The sequence below is a fragment of the Equus caballus genome, chromosome 17 (assembly GCF_041296265.1).
Source record: "Equus caballus isolate H_3958 breed thoroughbred chromosome 17, TB-T2T, whole genome shotgun sequence".
Classification (NCBI taxonomy): Eukaryota; Metazoa; Chordata; class Mammalia; order Perissodactyla; family Equidae; genus Equus; species Equus caballus.
In genome coordinates, this window is record NC_091700.1 from 66,605,313 (window position 1) to 66,623,711 (window position 18,399).

The following is an 18,399-nucleotide window of genomic DNA, read 5'->3' on the forward strand; positions in this document are numbered from 1 at the left end:
TTCAATTAAAAAAAAAAAACTGGAGACGTTAAAAAAATATTTAAGGAAGCAGAATAAAATCATAATTTAAAATTATATGCAAATTATCTACGGAGTATTTTTTTATTGAACAAATCAGACATTAGGCAGCTTTTCTATGTTTGCCGCCACCTGGTGACAGCTCTGTGCAAGTTTACTACAAACACCCCAAAATAAATCCCATTAGTAAAGCCTAGGTCAATTCAATTCAATTCAATAAATATCTATTGAGTTACTATTATACTTTTAGGACCGGTTTAGACTACGTTAGGAATACAAAAGTATGGCACAAGGATTCTGTCTTAAATATGCTTACAATTGAGACAGAAAAGCAAACAAGTAAAAGAAGCAATTTTTATGGCTGTTATCAAAAAGACAAAAGGCAGGTGTTGATGAGGATGTGGGAAAAAAGGTAGCTTTGTACACTGTTGATAGGAATGGAAATTTTACAGGCTTTATGGAAAACAGTATAGAAGTTCCTCAAAAAATTAAAAATAGAACTACCTAGTAGTTTCAAAAAATTAAAAATGGGACTACCTTACATCCAGCAAACCCACTTCTAAGTATATATCCAAAGGAAACAAAATCAGTATTTCAAAGAGCTATCAGCACTCCCATGTTCACTGCAGCATTATTCCCAATAGCCAAGACATGGAAACAACCTAAATCTCTGTTAACAGATGAGTGGATAAAGAATATGTGATATATATATTCTAAATATACATATATACACACACACACAATGGAATATCATTAAGCCTTAAAAAAGAAGGAAATCCTGCCATTTGTGACAACATGGATGAACTTGGAGGACATTATGCTAAGTGAAATAAGCCAGACACAGAAACACAAATACTGTACGATCTCATGTATATACAAAACCTAAAATAGTCAAACTCATAGAAGCAGAGAGTAGAATGGCGGTTACCAGAGGCTGAGGGGAGGGGGAAACAAGGAGATGTTGGTCAAAAGGTACAAATTTTCAGTTATGCAAGATGAACAAGTTCTGGAGATTAATGTGATTATAATTAACAATACTGTATTGTATAATTGAAATTTACAAGAGAGTAAATCTTAAGCATTCTGACCACAAAAGAAAAAAAAAAGAAAAGAAAAAGGTAATTATATGAGGCAATGGAAATGTTAATTACCTTGATTGGGGCGATTATTTCACAATGTATATGAATATCAAAACATCAAGCTGTATACTTTAACTATATATAATCTTTATTTGTCAATTATACTTCAATAAAGCCAGGAGAAAAAAGAAGTAATTCTTAAACAATATAGAACAGCATTAAGTGAACACTAAACATAAAAGAAAAAAAAGAAACCACATGTGGGCCTGGATTTTCAAGCTCCTAGATAAAGTGAGACTTGAGATAGTATTTAGAAAAATTGTAAGGGGCTAGATTGTAAAGGTAATTGAAAATCAAGAGGATGTTAGACTTGGTGCATGAGATATTGGGAAGCCTGGAAATGTCTTAATCACAAGATTAATGTAATAAAAGTGGGATTTTTAGGAAGACTAGTCCAAGAAAGGTCAACAACATGGACAAGATCAAGGAGATGACCATTTCAGAGGTAGTAATCCATCTATGAGTTGACGAAAACCTATGTGGGTCAATAGTAGTAGAAATGTAGAAGAAATTACCAAAATAGAATATTTCAAAAAAAAATTTGAAAGAATCTGGTGACTGGTATTTGAAAGGAAGAGAGGAGTCATGACTTTGAGCCTGGTTTACACCATTAGCAAAAGGAAGGAATGAGAGAAAAAATTATATTGAAGGAATAGAAGTTACATTTTGGAGATGCTGATTTTGAGATGACAGTAAGGTTTCCAGATTGAAATCCTGAGGTTTACCTTTCACAAGTTAGTTGTTAACTAATAATAGCATTAAATGGTACTTCTCCATTTTTAGTTGTCTACCATAAAGTTTTACCGTGTAGAAATCCTCCTAAAAATTAGTCTTGATACAATTCATATTCAACTAATTGAATCCTTTCTAACTGCCAGTCACTGTGGTAGACACTTTCACATACATTATCACATTTAATTCTCACAGCAACTGCGTGAAGTTGTTTATCTAGAAATTCTAATTAATTATATTGTAATGAAAATGCAACTGCCAAATATTAATCAAGTATTCATTGAATTAATTAGACATATATTGTTTGATTTCTAATCCTATACTGCTCCACTGCCCAGATTCCAATTTTCCTTTTAATAGACATTAATAGCACAAAGTAACAAAAAGAGTAGTTCAATGTCAAATAACGCACATGAATAAAATGCCTTAGTGAAAACAGAAATATATTGGGAGATGGAAGATTCAAGTTACAATCTAAGCTCAACCTTAGGCAACTCACTAAATTTTCTTGAGGCTTAGTTATTCATCTGTCACATGAAGTTAATGATTTTCATTCAGTCTGCATTTTGGGGTTGTGGTATGAGTCAAATGAGGTATTGGTGAGAAAGTGCTTTACTAAACAAATCAAAGGTTTAGGAAAGGGGGAAAGAGGATATTTTTCTCTGGGTCCCTCTTCTTTTATTTTCAAAGTCTTTCCTTGAGAAGGCTTTGTGAATAAGGAGAGGTGGCAAGAGAAAGGACTCTCAGTTTCCATCACCTCTGTTCTTCATCCATGTCCAACATCCACCCCCTTTCCTCCTGTGTACCTAAGTCTATGCCCCAATACACCTGCACCTAAGACTGTCAACTTGCTATTAATGATTGTTCATATGGTTTCACTCGATCGTTGTTATAACTCTTGACTTTCACCTCTAATCACCAGCACTCATCAATGAATTGAGAAGTCCTTTGAAGAGACAGAAGAGTGTAGATTGAGTGTACACCTGGATGTTAACTGCAATTGTGGGTTGAATTTATCTGTAGGGTACACTTCTTTCAAACAGAACCTTAAGAGAAAAGCTATAAAGTTATTTAGAACAAAAACCCACAAAGACTTTACCTAATGATTAATTTTAAACGTATGTGATTACAAGCTAACCAAAGCATCCCTACAATGTGAGTTTGATGTTAATGACCAACCCTTCATTCCCAGGGAACCAGTGAAGCACTAACCAGCAAATGCTCAGCTTGCATCTCTGTCCTGCAAAGTAGACCTCTTATTTTCCTAAACTTTATGTGACTCCTGCCACTATCACCATAACAAATACCATTTATGGAGCCACCACCAATGGCACTGTGCTTAGACCCTACAAATATTAGATTGAGCCAAATGAAATTACCATTTTTATAAGTCAAATATAGGCAATTTCCTATGATCAATCTAATATTTTTCATTCAATACCCTCAACCACCAAAAACAGTAAACATAATCCTTCCTATTTCAGAGGGGAGAAAACTAAAACTCAGATTGATAAGTAACTAGGCCACAGCCAGACACCTGGAAAAGCGGCAGAGCCTGGTTTTAAAGTAACTGCCAAAGTGCCATTGTTGTATCTATACTCACAGAGATAGATCTGAGGGTAGATGAGGCTATAGAGGAATTTATGAGAGTAACTATGGGTAAAGAACACAGACTAAGATTCAACATGAAGACGATAATATAGAGACAAAAGAATAATAAACTTTAAGAATTCTTTTATGAATGAGAATAGTACAGTCTTCTAACCCTCTAGCAAAGAGAAACAGAAAGAAAAAACATAGATTACATCACAAAATTAACTTGAAAACAAAGAAAAATATCCTAGTCATTCAATTTTTAAATATCAGAATGGCTTATTCATAAGAACAGTTGACTTGTCCTCTTTTTTCTTTGAAATGGGTAATATCAGAAACCCTAAATAAAAGTAAATAGCCAAATGATCAAAAAATAATAATAGGCAGGCTTTCGAGTAGAACTCCTAAGTTAGGATAGCAGAATGGAAAAATGTAGAGAACCTGCGACCCTGGTGGCATTGCTGGGGTGCCATCGAGATCCTGAGTTACCTATCCTCAACTGCCCCTAATACAGGACTCAGAAGTGAGGGGTGTAACCTTGACGCAAGGGTAGAGGGAAGAGGTTGGATAATTTAATTGTATGCTATGGGAGAAGATAGGAATCAAACTGAAGCACATTGAGGTTAGAAAATGTGAAGGATTAATATCTAGTAAGATCGAATAAAAGTGTAAAATCTTGGTAACATATAAAATCAGTGAAATGCAGGGCCAGTCTTCAGCAAGAGAGAAAGCGGCACATTTGACCAGGCACTATGCTATGAAGGACACAGGAATCTCTCTCGAAGCTGCTACTAATATGCTGAAGGCAGTTGTCACGATGTCAAGAGGAACTGCACATGCACACGTTCCTATCTAATGAGGTCAGCTTTCATTCGTTCACTGAGCTTTCTTCTTTCCTTTTTTTTGAAACACATGTAGACAAGTTAAAGATATTTTTCAAAGGCAAAAACATCCATAAACATTCTAATCTGAACTAAAATAACTATTTTCATATTTTAAACTGCCCTTCCAGAATTCATCTATGTAATTGCAACCACTGTAAACATAAAATTTGTATTCTATATTTTTCTACTTATTCCATAAGCATGTTTCCACGTTTACAATTATCACTTTAAATGTTGGCATCTGCAAGGACATTCAACCTAGAGACTAGGATTTATTCTGAACACTCAACTGAACAATTGAAAGCATTTTTTTCTTTTTGGTGAGGAAGATTCACTCTGAGCTAACATCTGTTGCCAATCTTCCTCTTTTGTTGGTTAAGGAAGATTAGCCCTGAGCTAACATCTGTGCCAACTTCCTCTATTTTGTACGTGAGTCACTGCCACAACATGACTTGATTAGTGGCGTATGTTCACACCTGAGATCCGAACCCACGACCCCAGGGTCACTGAAGGGGAGCATACCAGGCTTAACCACTACACCCCACTTTTTTCTTTTTTTAAGCTCTGAATTCCAGTAAAGAGATCTGCAATGGGCATCTGTTGTTTTTGCCTGTCCATAATTCATTCCCCCTTCTGCAGAGGGCTATGGTAAAAGAATCCTCTTTCCTTTTGGAATACCAGGCTGTCCCTACCTTAGTCCATTTGGTTCAGGTAGAGCTGACCCCAAACCAGGAGTGAGGCAGTGATTAGATTGAACAATCAATATATTCCATCCCTTTGGACAAACTGTTTGACTGGGGAAAAGTCATGTGACCTACTTAGTACAGTGAGACACAATTATGAAGGAAGAGTCCTGTATCTGCTAGATTTGATGCTGGTAGAGTGAAGGACTGGATTTACCTAAGGCCACCATAAGGCAAGAGCTTGTTGGGGACTTTAATCAATAGAGAAGAGAGCAGTTCAGACAAGGGGTGCAACAGAGAACAAGATAAAAAAACCAAGCCCTAATTGACCTTTTTTGAGTCCCTGAATGCAGCTGGGTCTGACTTTTTGAATATTTTAGCTAATAAATCATCTTTGATGTTTCAGCCAGTTTAAGTCAGACTTCTATAACTTGGAGCCAAATAGTCTTGAATGATTCTAAATCTAAGAAACCAAGCATGACAACAATAAGAAAGAGGGTATCTATACTTAGAACCTTGGATCTGGGGAATACGCAACAACATTCTCTGTTAATAGATATATTTCACCCAGAAATAAATGAAATACGATAAATGGGGTCTAGAAACTTGAAATTTATAAAATGCAGGGTTGTGTTATTACAAGGTGAGCCAAGTGACAAGAATAAACCTGAACAGGTAGCTGGATTATTCCAGGGTTTGGCTGCCTAATTCAAATACAGTCTTGTTCTAGCTACTGTTTGCTGCTGTCTGGGAGGAGTTGTCCAACCTTCCTTACATGTTGATTTACAGCCTCTGGCTGGTTGGGACTCCCACGACAGGGGGCAGTGATTCGAGCACTCTGCCTGGTTGGAAGCTGTTTTCTTGATCTGATGCAAGGCAATTGGGTTAGAAGAATACTAGGGACGCAGTGACCTACCCTCTCCAGGACCTTCCTGAGAACTCTTCGCCCCACTCCAAGCCCCCCTTTCCTCTCCCTCATTCTCTCCCATAGAAGAAAACAATTTTATTTAAGAACACGGGCTGGACAGAGGAATGTATCCAATTAGCTCTATTGCAGGGTTTTACTATTACAGATGGTCCCCAACTTGCAATGTTTCAACTTACGAGTTTTTGACTTTAGGATCGATTGAAAGCGATATGCATTCAGTAAAAACTGTGCTTCGCCTTTGAATTTTGATCTTTTCCCAGGATAGCGGCATTTGATATAATACTCTCACATGATGCTGGGCAATGAGCCATGGCTCACCGTCAGCCGCACAATCAGGAGGGTATACAACCAATATGCTTAACATTTCTGTATCCATATAACCATTCTGTTTTTCACTTTTGGTATAGTAGTCAATAAATTACATGAGATATTCAACAGGTTATTATAAAATAAGCTTTGTGTTAAATGGTCTTGCCTGACTGTAGGCTAATATGAGTATTCCGAGCACGTTTAAGGTAGCCTAGGCTAAGCTATGACGTTCAGTAGGTTAGGTGAACTAAACGCATTTTCAACTTAGGGTGTTTGCAACTTACAATGGGTTTGTTGGGACGTAACCCCATCATATGTCAAGGGAGATCTGTATTGAGTTTGCAAGCTCTTACTCCATGACAGACACCATGTAAAACATATACATAAATGATTTAACCCTAACTCTATGCTCTATAAGCCAAGCCCTATTAGTGTGGCCATTTCATAAATGAGGAAATGATCCACTCTCCAATGGAAATGACCCTGGACGCTCCATTTTGAGCCCCTCATTTTACATGTGAGGACCATGAGCCATGCATGGTCAGGGCTGGCCCAAAGACATCCAGCAAATCAACAAGCTCAAGGCTTGAACTCAGCTTCTCTGGCTCTGGTCACCTTTTTCTCCCTTAGGCTCTCTTTGCTCTTTGGGTTTCTGTCCCATAGCATTTAAAACAGATGTAGAAAATGGGCAAAACTACCTTTCAACAACTACAAAGAGAATGCCAAGCTTAAGAACCAGTGAGAAGGGAATTGATAAAGTTTGGAGAACAGGCCATTCTGCCCTCTGGTAAGGACAGGAGAGAAAAAGGTGGAGATCATGCCTCCTCAGAAAAGGAAAAGAAGGGAACAGAAGAAGCCGAACTCATGTCCTTGTGTTTAACGGTCATATTTAATCCCACACTTCCAGGTTAAAAAAATAATTTTGATGGGGAAAATATCCAAGGGAGAAAAATTTAAGAATTGATAAAAATGAAGAAATGATGAAAATAAATATCAAAAGAGTTCGTCTTTTTCCTGTTTATTAAATAACATCCTGTTTATTAAATAACAGTCAAGAGCATGTAACTACAAGCAGTGGATAAATGAGTGGGTAGAAATCAGGCATTGTGAGAGAAGGGTGAATCAGAAAAGCAAAATAAAGACAGAGTGAGTAATGTACTCACCTAATTAAGACCAGTTTAAAAGCTCACTACTGAAGTCGGTACTTGAACTGATTTCTATGGTGGGTGACCGGGGTCATTCCGTGTGCTCTCCTATCACATCCCATCCTAAAGAAAAACACCAAAAAAAAAAAGACCGGTTTTCACCTTTATTAATGTATCATGAGAATCAGATCCAAGCACAAATCTTTCATAAAGAGCTTGGATAAGCACCGCAGGGAGCCAAGTAGCACAGACACACAGAACCCCAAGGTGGCTTATTTAACTAGCTAATTGTTAACTGTTGGGAGGTGGGTGATGGCGCAGAGTGGGAATGGGCCCGCCTTCTGCATGAGTGAATTCAGCACATGGAATTCATGTTCATATTTACATTTATAACTTACAGAATTTCCATGTCATTGACCCCAAGCTGATAAACAAAATTACAAAATTCATTTTAATTTCACAGACTTGGCCAATCTCATCAGTCTCCCCATTAGGTTTTCATATTAAAAGAAAGAGAAAAAAATGAGAAAGCATATGTTTATAGCCAAGAATAAATATAACAATAATAAAGGAAATAAAAAAGGAAAACTGACCTTGGCACAGTTACTTAAGTTTTTCCACCTTTCTCATATGGAGACGTTCCAAGTTCTACCATTTCAAAGAAAACACCTCATCGAAGAACACGTAATTGCATGTTGTTTCCATTCTTTAAATGTGGGAAATGAAGCCTTTTCACATTCACATCATCAGCTGTGCCCCAGGAAACCTTCCATTCCTTCCAAATTAGTTTTTGTATCATTAAACCAATCAGCATTAGGTGCTTAGGATTATTTTGTGGAATAAACCCTGAATCATTACCTACATCATGTATGTAATAAAGTCAAATAATGACATCATTTATAAAGCACATGAGCACTGACCCTAAATGACCAGGACCTAAAAGAAATCAGGGCAGTCCTAATAAGAATCAGGCAGGATGCCTAATGAAAATCAAACAGCAGGCCTAATAAGAAACAATGTATTTTGCCTCTCCTTCAAATTCGCTTTTGATTTGCTTTTCATGAGAATCCCTGTTTGAAGTGGAGCTCCCGCAGGCTACAATTCTCAGAGCTAACTGTGAGATGAGTAACTCCCAGGTGGGTCTCTGGGCCATTTGATCTGGGACAAGAACCACTCGCTCATGCAGTAAGTATTCGTTGGGCATTTAACACAACCATAGGCTTCAACTTAGCTGTTTTGTATTTAACAAACATTACTGAGCACCCAGTATAAGCAGGATTGGTGCTAGGCTTCAGAAACTGAAACAATAAATTAGAAACGTCATAGGCACGACTTACAGTGTATTTATTACATGGCAGGCACAAATACACGTGCATTATTTATTAATAATTTAATATTCCCAGCAGCCCTAGGAGGAAGTGTATGTTTTGCCCCACGGTATAAGTGTAGAAAATAAGGCTCATCCAGATTAAGAGACTTGCCCAAGGCAATGCTGCTGGGGAGGGACAGAGATGGTGGGGAAAATCCAGTCTGTCCCTGGCTCACGCAGTGCATTATGTTCAGTTCTAACCATTTGAATTGCTGGTATTGGACCTTTTTTTAAACCTACAAAATGACAAATGGGTTTTTCCTGAGAAGAGCTTAGAGTATGGTGGGGAAGACAGAAACATCAAGACAGCACCACAATACAAGATGGGTTGCAGCACGATGGTCATCCACATCACCATATGAGTGTGCCCAGCTGCCTCCCAACCTTCCCAGGCACCGTTCTGTAGCCTTACCTGTGAGCCCAAATCTCTTCACTTTCTCTCTCCACCTAAAATCCAGCCACAGATACACTAAGAGAGCACATAATGTGCTCTTCTGTGTCCTCCTCTATCTTATTCTAAGACCCAACCACCCCTGTCATAACTCTCATGGCTTGAGATGGAAAAGCAAAAAAAGATTTGCCCTGCCACAGAAGGAGAAGCAAATAGCCTGGCCAGAGAGGACATAATACGTGTCAAAGGAGACCAGGGCCAAGCAGGTGCAGGAGGTCAAATAGAATTTTTGCAACATTCTTTTCCACAGATTATTTACAAACTTGACTATACAACTCATGTTTTGAAAAGCGCCTTGCAAATCTCAAAGAACGGATATAATCCGAGCATCCAAATGCTTTGAAAATACACCAACTATTTTTTAAAAGACGTAGACTTTCTATCTTCTATTGTACACATTAGATAAACCCTAAATGCTCAAAGCATTTCACCTCTATTGTTTGTACCCCATGTTTCCTGCTCCACCTCAACATGCATGAGCACCAAGAGAAGATTGGAAACTGATTTTCCTCTGGGTACAATTCCCCACATACGTTAAATATGAGAAAATTGATGTAATTAGTTGATTAACGTAATTTTTTTTTTTTTAGATTTTTTAAATTATTTTTTCCTTTTTCTCCCCAAAGCCCCCCGGTACATAGTTGTGTATTCTTCGTTGTGGGTTCTTCCAGTTGTGGCATGTGGGACGCTGCCTCAGCGTGGTCTGATGAGCAGTGCCATGTCCGTGCCCAGAATTCGAACTAACGAAACACTGGGCCGCCTGCAGCGGAGCGCGAGAACTTAACCACTCGGCCACGGGGCCAGCCCCTGATTAACATAATTTTTACAGAGAATTAATCTTCTGCTTCCAAGATTATCAGCCTCCTGAAAGTAAGTACTACATCTTTAGTTCTGAATTTTTCTCAGGTTAAATAGCAGACCCTAGAAATGTAGTTGCTTGGTTGCTGTATTTAGGTCTTTGATAGTATTTGTAACTACTCGAGGGATAAACCAAGTAAGAAATTGTGTTTGCAGCCTTGATGTTTGTAATCCAGAAATGGCTGAGTTGCAAGAAACAATGTTTTATCAGTCAACCATTAAAAATATTCCACATAGTATTAGGCCTATGCAGAGCCAAAACTGACCAACATGAAATACTTCATCTCCTTGGACAACACATCCCGTAAATTATGAAAAGAAAATGGTATTTTATGAGAGCCAGGCAACCTCATTTTCTAGGCAGCACATTTCATTCATATTGCGATTATTAATAGGTCACTTACAGGATTCATGACTGGTGCCACTGCGTGAAGGTACCCATACACGGACAATCACCGTGGCGAAAAGTAGTATACCTCAGTTCTTTCCAGAGCAGTAACTTTATCAAAACTATCACAGGTGTCCTTTGAACTCCACTCAAACATTTTGTAGTTAGATCTTTAGGTTATGTTCACCAGACTTCCTTTAAGATATTTTTTTAACTCAGAAACTTTCAAAATCTCCTTTTTGCTAATGAATTTTGCTGACTAAAGTTAGCATTTCCTCCGTTAGACTACTGCATCTAAAAGTGCCTGGTCGTACTTCTGTCACTCTCAAATCAGCTAGTCTCTTGCATGAGCAAACATACTCAATATTTTTTAAATTAGAAGTTGAAAAATACACAGGATGAGATGTCACAATGAAGGGAGCTAGGACAGATAATTAAGGGTTAAAATCTAAGCCGTTACCCATCACCCAAGGTAGAGCAAGGAGCGTGGACGGCTTCCACCTCCTTAGAGAAATACAGATGCCGTGTTCCCAACAAGGCATTCATAGTTTTCATTATAAAGTTAATATTTATCTTATAGCATTGAGTTTATCTTACCAACATATCTCATTCAGAAAAAGAATTTCTTGATTTATCACATTAAAGTAAATATTGCTATGAGATACCTGTTAAATTTTTAATAAAAACCACCCTATCTTTGTTGGATCAAAGAGAGCTGCTTCAGCTGAGATACAAACAAAGCCAAATAAAAATACATAATTCCAAACCCTGAGCATCTCTGCACATGTTGACCAGCCTGCCCACGACAATTGTGGTTTTATGTGGCTGAGCATTCAGAGTTTCACCTAAGTTTATTATAAGTCATAATCTTACAGCTAAAACGGGCAATCACCCATAATGCTGACCCAAAGATGGCATTTCAGAACTGCATACTCCTTGTTCCTGAACTATGCCCCCAAAAAGGCACAAAAGTGAAATTCAATTCAATTAGATTTACAAACATGATCCTTTGCCTTGTGTGGATACATTTTTAGTATGGAAGATTTATTAGCATGGTGTGTTTTGCACAGGATAGAGTTAGATGTAAAACCTAGTTTGTTTCCATTCATCCCCTATCCTTTAAGTTAGCAATAAAAATCCTATTACTGAGGAGCAAAAACAACCTGATATAGTGATCCTGATTCGCCCCCTTGTATAAAGGAGAATGAGAAGTCAGCAAGCCCAGAAAGGATGACGATCCTCATCGTCGTGAAGTGATTCTCCAGCAGCCTGCAGTGAATTCTCATGGGATCCCTTTCTCATCCTGGAATAAGCTGGATAGAGGGGAGAATACAACATGGACACAGAAAAAGAGGAGTGTCTCAAACCTCCAGAAGGAAAGAATAAAGCCAAATCTTCACAACTTAGTACATAAATTAAGTGTCTATATTCAGGATCCTATACCACCTCAGCTTGGCCTCCTTTGTGCCCTCCTTGTAATAGAAAAGCACCATGGCCTCAAGACCACAGACTCAGCAGCCAGACTCCTAGGCATTTGAATCCCAGCTCTGCCACTTACCTGCTGTGTGGCCTTGGGGAAGTCATCTAACCTCTCTGTGTCTAGATATTCTCAACTATAAAATAGAGATAATAATCATATCTATCTCCTAGGGTTGAAAAGAGCATTAAATGAGTTAACAAAAATTGCTAAACTCTTGTAAAGAGTCTGGCACACAGTAAATGTCACTGTATAACTAATTGTTAAAGTAAAATGTTGGTTCTACTGGCTTCCTTGATTTTTTTTTTTTGCTTTTTGGTGAGGAAGATTGACCCTGAGCTAACATCTGTTGCTAATCTCCCTCTTTTTTTTTTCCTCCCCAAAAGCCCCAGTACATAGTTGTATGTCCTACTTGTAAGTCAGTCTACTTCTTCTAGTGGCATGCCGCTACAGCATGGCCTGACTAGCAGTCTGTAGGTCTGTGCCCAGGATCCGAACCAATGAACCCCAGGCTGCCAAAGCAGAGCACGCAACCTTAACCACTCAGCCATGGGGCAGCCCCTCTTCCTGGATTTATATGATCAAAGAACTAGAGATAAATTCCAACCCTATGTCTGGCTCCATCTCCATGCTTTTTCCCTCCCCATGTGCCTAATTCATTAGCCTCTTAATCATAATCAGAGGTACTTTTTCTCTTAGTAACAAGAAAAACTAACATTTAGTAAACATTCCATACGCACTAGGTTAATTATCTCATTCAGTCATCATAAAAACCAGTGCAATTTGCGTTATTATTATCCCCATGTAACAGAAATTATTATCCCCACTTAACAGGCGAAGGTTAAGTAAAGTGTCCAAGATAACAGTATGAAGCAGAACCAGGATTAGAATCCAGACAGTGTTGAGATTTGCTTCAGAGAAAGAAAACATATACTACAAAAACTTCCCTATTTAACCAACCTCTTATAAAACTAACCTTCACTCAACACTCCCTCCCACGCCACTCAAGCTCACTCTAACCAGCGAACACACAAACAACCTGCAAATCCATGAGAAGGAATGATTGCTGTTTTAAGCCACTGAGTTTTGAGGTGGCTTCTTTCACACTATGTTTATAGCCAAAGCTCACTGATCCAGGCTTTTCATATGCTTTTAATAAATGGAAACAAAACCAAATTTGAAAATGCTTTTAAACTATGAAACAAAGATATGTCAAAAACCTGTATATTTTCTTTGACTACACACACATACACACACACACACACACACACACACGCATACTTATTTTAGGCTGATTGTTTAAACGTAACAAAAATAAAGCTTCTCCTAGAAAAACAATCCTTCTTTCCTTAGCGCTAATGTCTATCCCCATAATTCAGGTTTTGAACAGCAAAATGATTTGGCAAATCTTAGCAAAAAATCCAGGATTCCATGACGTCCAAGAGAGGGCTGACATAAGATTATTCACAGCACAAAGCTCACAACCAAAACAATTGGAAAGAGTTAAACCAGCCAATAATCAAAGATGAGAAATATCAACAAGTTTGATGACACAATACGTATTTCCAAAGAGATTGAGTCAAGTGTCAAAGAATTAAGGAATGTCCTTGCAAAAACTGATAGTCTTTGAATAATTTTACAAAAATGATTTCTTTTATAATTCTACTAGGCAAGACAGCAACTCTCTTTTCCACGAGACAGAGCTGAACTAACAGAACACAAGCTGGATTCTGCCCAAAAGAAAAAGAAAAACTTTGATTCACTTTTTTTGGTACATAGTTGAAAATAAGATCTAAAGTTGGTTAAATATAAAAGTAATTGAACATATTTTTTATAATTCTTAATGTTATTTTTTAAGGTAAAGCCCACTCAAGCCATTTTTTCCTGATCACATTTTGGCCAGCACCTTTAAGTGGGTGCACTTGAAGAAGGCTTTTTTTCTCCAGGACGAATTATCTTCAGATAACAAGATAAGGAGAACTTCCTCTCCCACATTTCACTATCAAAGAATTTCCAAAAAGTAAACTCATCTAAGTCATAAAAAGATTATAACAAGAGTAATTCTGCTATCTGGTGGCAAAACACACAAACAACAAGAGCAAGCGATGGGATTGAAAGTACCAAAGGATGGGTCTAAATTTTTATTACATTTTCCAAAACATGACGCTTCCTAATCTGAACTAAAAACAAGCCACTTAAATCTCGTCAAAGAATCATTAACATTAGGGATAAAGAAAAGAAAGGGAAAGAACAGAATATCATTGAATACTAGGTGCTAAGTACTATTAGAGACCTTGCATTCAATTTCCAAGAAAATTTGGGTCACTAAGAGCTTTCTTCACCAATAAAGAACAACTCTCCAAAGCAATTCAATTGCCACAAAGATAAACTGGTCAATTTGCTATTGCGATATAAATGCCTTCTTTGACTTAAAAATCATACAATGAATTTCAGAGCAGGAGGAGGTTTTAAACATCATCTAGGTTGAAATTCTCATTTTATAGATGAGAAGATGGAAGCCAGGAGATTAAGTGACTTGTCTAAGACCATACAACTGATTAGGGTCAATGCAGGATCTAGAAGCTAAGTCTCTCGACTTGAAAGCCAATGGTATTCTTCCCTCTCTCTTCACTGAGAAATGCTAGCAGGGTTACCAAAGAGACTTTCAACCAAAGCCTGTATCACCCCACGTTTTCCTCATTGAATCAATTTCTCCCATTTGAAAAGGGGTGAAGTGAGGTGTATCAACCATGAGTTTAGTATTGTTTTCTATACTTACACACAGCAGTCTTAAACCCTCAAAGCAGGGTTGCAGGGGGCCCTTTGTATGACTTCCAGTCACGGCAGCCTGTGGATTTCATCTCCCACTCACCCCCACAGCCAGGTGCCCTAGTGCTGAACACAGCATACATAAAGCTTTTCAAAGTGCTGTCCCCGGACCAGCAGCATCAACTTCAACTGAGAACTTGTTAGAAACGCACGTTCTTGGGTCCTATTCCAGACCTACCGGATCAGAAGCTCTGAGAGTGGGGCCCAACACAATCTGTGTTTAACAAGCCCTTCAGGTGACTCTATTGCGCGCTAAAGTTTGAGTACCACTGGTCTACACAAGCAATAAAATGGCCACCTTAACAGAATCGAGGGTGTTCCACCTGAGAGGTGTTCTTTATCATGTTAGAAATGCCAACTCCTGGAGAATGTGTTTTCTTAAATTTTGAAGCACTGCCACAAAACTTTGCTAACGGCAGTTGTTTCAATTTCCTAGTGGGAGCCTATTCCTAACTTTATTGAGATTTGAGGGTTTTATGTTGTTTGGATTTATTCCCCACAGATAATGAGTGTTCCTATCAATGCAGAAATGATCAAGGAAGGGGAGGAAACATCTCAACAGCACAGGAAGTAGGACAACAGACATCTCCATTGCCTTCTCTTCCTCTTCCTTTTTGACTTCCTGCTGCAGCTCCATCTCAGCTTGCTCAGCTATACCCATCCCTTCAACCACTATTGGCCCTTGCCTCGCTTAAGTGCTGCTTATATGGCCCCTGACTCTTCAGCTCCCATACTGTCACTTCTGCCCCTTTTCCCTCCACCCTTTCACTGCCATGACTTCCACTTTGCCTGCTAATTTCACTGCTTAGTCCCTTAGCTTCAGAAGATTAAGTAATCTCAGTACATATAAGAGATTTAAAGTCTAATTAGGTCCATCTAATGCAGAAAAGAAAAAACTCAGGTCTGAGAAAGTTAAATAAATTATTAACTACTATGCAACTCTTCTAATTGAATAAATAAGATTACATTTTTTGCTATGCTTTAGCTTTCTTGCTTGAGTCTAGCATTTTAGCCCCTCAAAATCAAGTTAAAGTTGGCTTTGTTATTATATAGCTATTCTTTCTAGCTTAGGTTCATCAAAAAATTTCATAAGCCTGCTTTTATATTTTCAACCAGCCTTTGTTGAGAATACTCAGAGCTCTAAAGTGCACCTGAGATCTTGCTTGAGGTTGCCATCAAGACATTAGTTCTGGGGGCTGGCCCCGTGGCTGAGTGGCTAAGTTTACGTGCTCTGCTTCAGCGGCCCAGGGTTCACTGGTTCAGATCCTGGGCACGGATCTACAAACCACTCATCAAGCCATGCTGTGGTGGCACCCCACATAGAAGAACTAGAATGACTCACAACCAGGATACACAACTAGGTACCAGGGCTTTGGGGAGGAAAAAAAAGAAAGAGGAAGGCAAGAGATGTTAGCTCAGGGCCAATCTTAAAAAAAAAGACTGGTTCTGATGGTTCAATCTGAATAAGAGTATTATCATTCAGGCTGCATTTCAACGTCTTCACAAAGATATTTCCTCTTTCAGCACCTAATATGCACTATGGACTATTCTAGGTGCTGAGGACACAGCAGTTGAGAGAATAGGGTTGGGAGGAGGGGAGACTTCCTCATGGTGCTTACATTCTAGAGGAATGCACAAAATAAGTAATAAAATAGTGTGTTTGATGAAAGTAAGTGCTAAGGAGAAAAAGGAAGCGAGGGTAGAGGGTACAAAATGTTAAGAAAGGTTACAATTTTAAATAGGGTGATCAATGAAGTTTCATTAAGAAGGGAACGTCTGAATATCATGGGAGATTCTCTTATATGTTTTGCTAAAACATTTATTTGACATGACTAAGTCTTAGATAGTCCTGTTGATTTCTAAGATTTACCAAAAACTATTTGTTTCTAGATTACTCAAAAACCATTTGTTTAACCATACATTCTGGAATTTTCTAGGAATCAACATCAATCTCGTAAATTGTATTTTCCTGAATTTGCCCTGTGTTTTCCCAGAATCAGTAACTTCAGATACCAGTAAGAAAACAACAAATACTGGTATATATAAAAATAGGTGGAAAATGCAATGCCACATCTGCAGAACTATTTGTTTTCAAACACAGAGAAGTACCATGGAAGCTACTGTGTAGAAAACATGTTTTTCCTTCTGTGCCCTTATCTACTGAAAGAAAAATATCAGTGTTTATTATCATTATTATTAAAGCCAGCTTCACAATCTCCTAAGAACTCAACAACAAACTGTGAAATAGCCACATGGGTAGAAGAGAAAAATTGTGGGAGAAAAAACAGGATGAACCTTTCAAACATCTTTTTGCAGAGAACAGTATTCACCTTCTTGTCCCAGACTGAACTAATAAAGTCATAACTTATCATAACTTATTTATCCAAAACACCCCAAGTCAGATCCAGAGTCTGAGTTACCTTTTTATGCCACTTTACACTTGGTTCACACAGGAACCAGTTCAAATAATTTGGCCAAGGTCATATACCAAGAGTTTCTGGGTTTGTCTCTTAAAACTGGAGAACTTAATGGTTTGCCTTTCTTACTGTACTCACCAGAATCCTTGGTCTCTTTCTTAACTTCTCTTTCCAATTCCGTAGAAAACACAGAAAATCTTCAACTGCTTTTGGTCATTTTAGTTCTTCCAAATTTGGCAGTTACACAAATTGCTTCATGTCCAATATAATTAGTTACTGCAAAATGTCCTGGGAAATGGGACATCATTGTTAGGGGAAAAAGGGAGACTATTGTGGGAATACTGGGTAAAGCAAAACAAAACTAAAGGAAAAACAAACAAAACAACATTATACAGAATAAATCATATCTTAGAATCAGACTTCCCAGGGTCATGCACAGAATCCGATGATTTATTCAGCTCTGCTTGGAGAAGACTTATGGTGATGAGTCAAAAGATTGAACTATAATCTCTTCCAAATAAACTATATTTAAAGAATTCACAGGTTGCTGATTAAGCTTCAAACTATACTGGTCTTCATGTAATAGAAAATCTTATTTTTTGCTTTCTTTCTATTTAGCAGTTTTTCAAAATGATTGCTTCCAACTCTTAGTGGCCTCACTACACCAAATTAGAACTTACCTTCTAGAATTTCTTTCCTCCATTCCTGAATTCTCTCCTTTATTTTTTCTGGGTTTTAGAATCAGTCCTGGATTCAAATCCTGTCTCCTTTAATTATGTGCTGAGTGCTGTGTGTGACTTGAGCCAGTTATTTACCTCTCTGAAATTCATTTTAGCCTTAACTGGCAACAAATAGTATAAAAAGTCTTCAAGTGGTAATTTTGAGAATTAGATAAATAATAAATATGCTACTACTGACAGTAATGTTAAATCAACGTTAGTTTCATTTCTTCCTAACCAGAAATTTTCTTTGTTTGTTTAAATGATATTTCTTATTACAAAATTTCTACAGAATAGTTGTCAAAAATCTAGACAATACACAATGGAATACTACTCAGCCATAAAAAAAGACAAAATTGGCCCATTCACAACAACGTGGATGGACCTCGAGGGTATTATGTTAAGCGAAATAAGCCAGTCAGAGAAAGACGAACTCTATATGACTCCACTCATAGGTGGA

The 18,399-nt window shown here is 37.9% G+C and overlaps 1 long non-coding RNA gene across 2 annotated transcripts in view; it reads right to left on the reverse strand.

Annotated features, from left to right (window-relative positions):
* Positions 1-17,616, reverse strand: part of LOC138918537 (uncharacterized) — a 114,564-nt gene extending 96,948 nt beyond the window's left edge. Inside the window, exons 1-2 of one of the 2 annotated variants that reach the window (XR_011428011.1) lie at positions 17,359-17,616; positions 7,450-7,554 (exon numbers count right to left, since the gene is read on the reverse strand). This is a non-coding gene — a long non-coding RNA (uncharacterized lncRNA). Of the gene's footprint in view, positions 1-7,449; positions 11,811-17,358 lie in introns of both variants that reach the window. The other variant, XR_011428010.1, reaches the window with a different exon arrangement.
* Between the last annotated feature and the right edge of the window lie 783 nt (positions 17,617-18,399).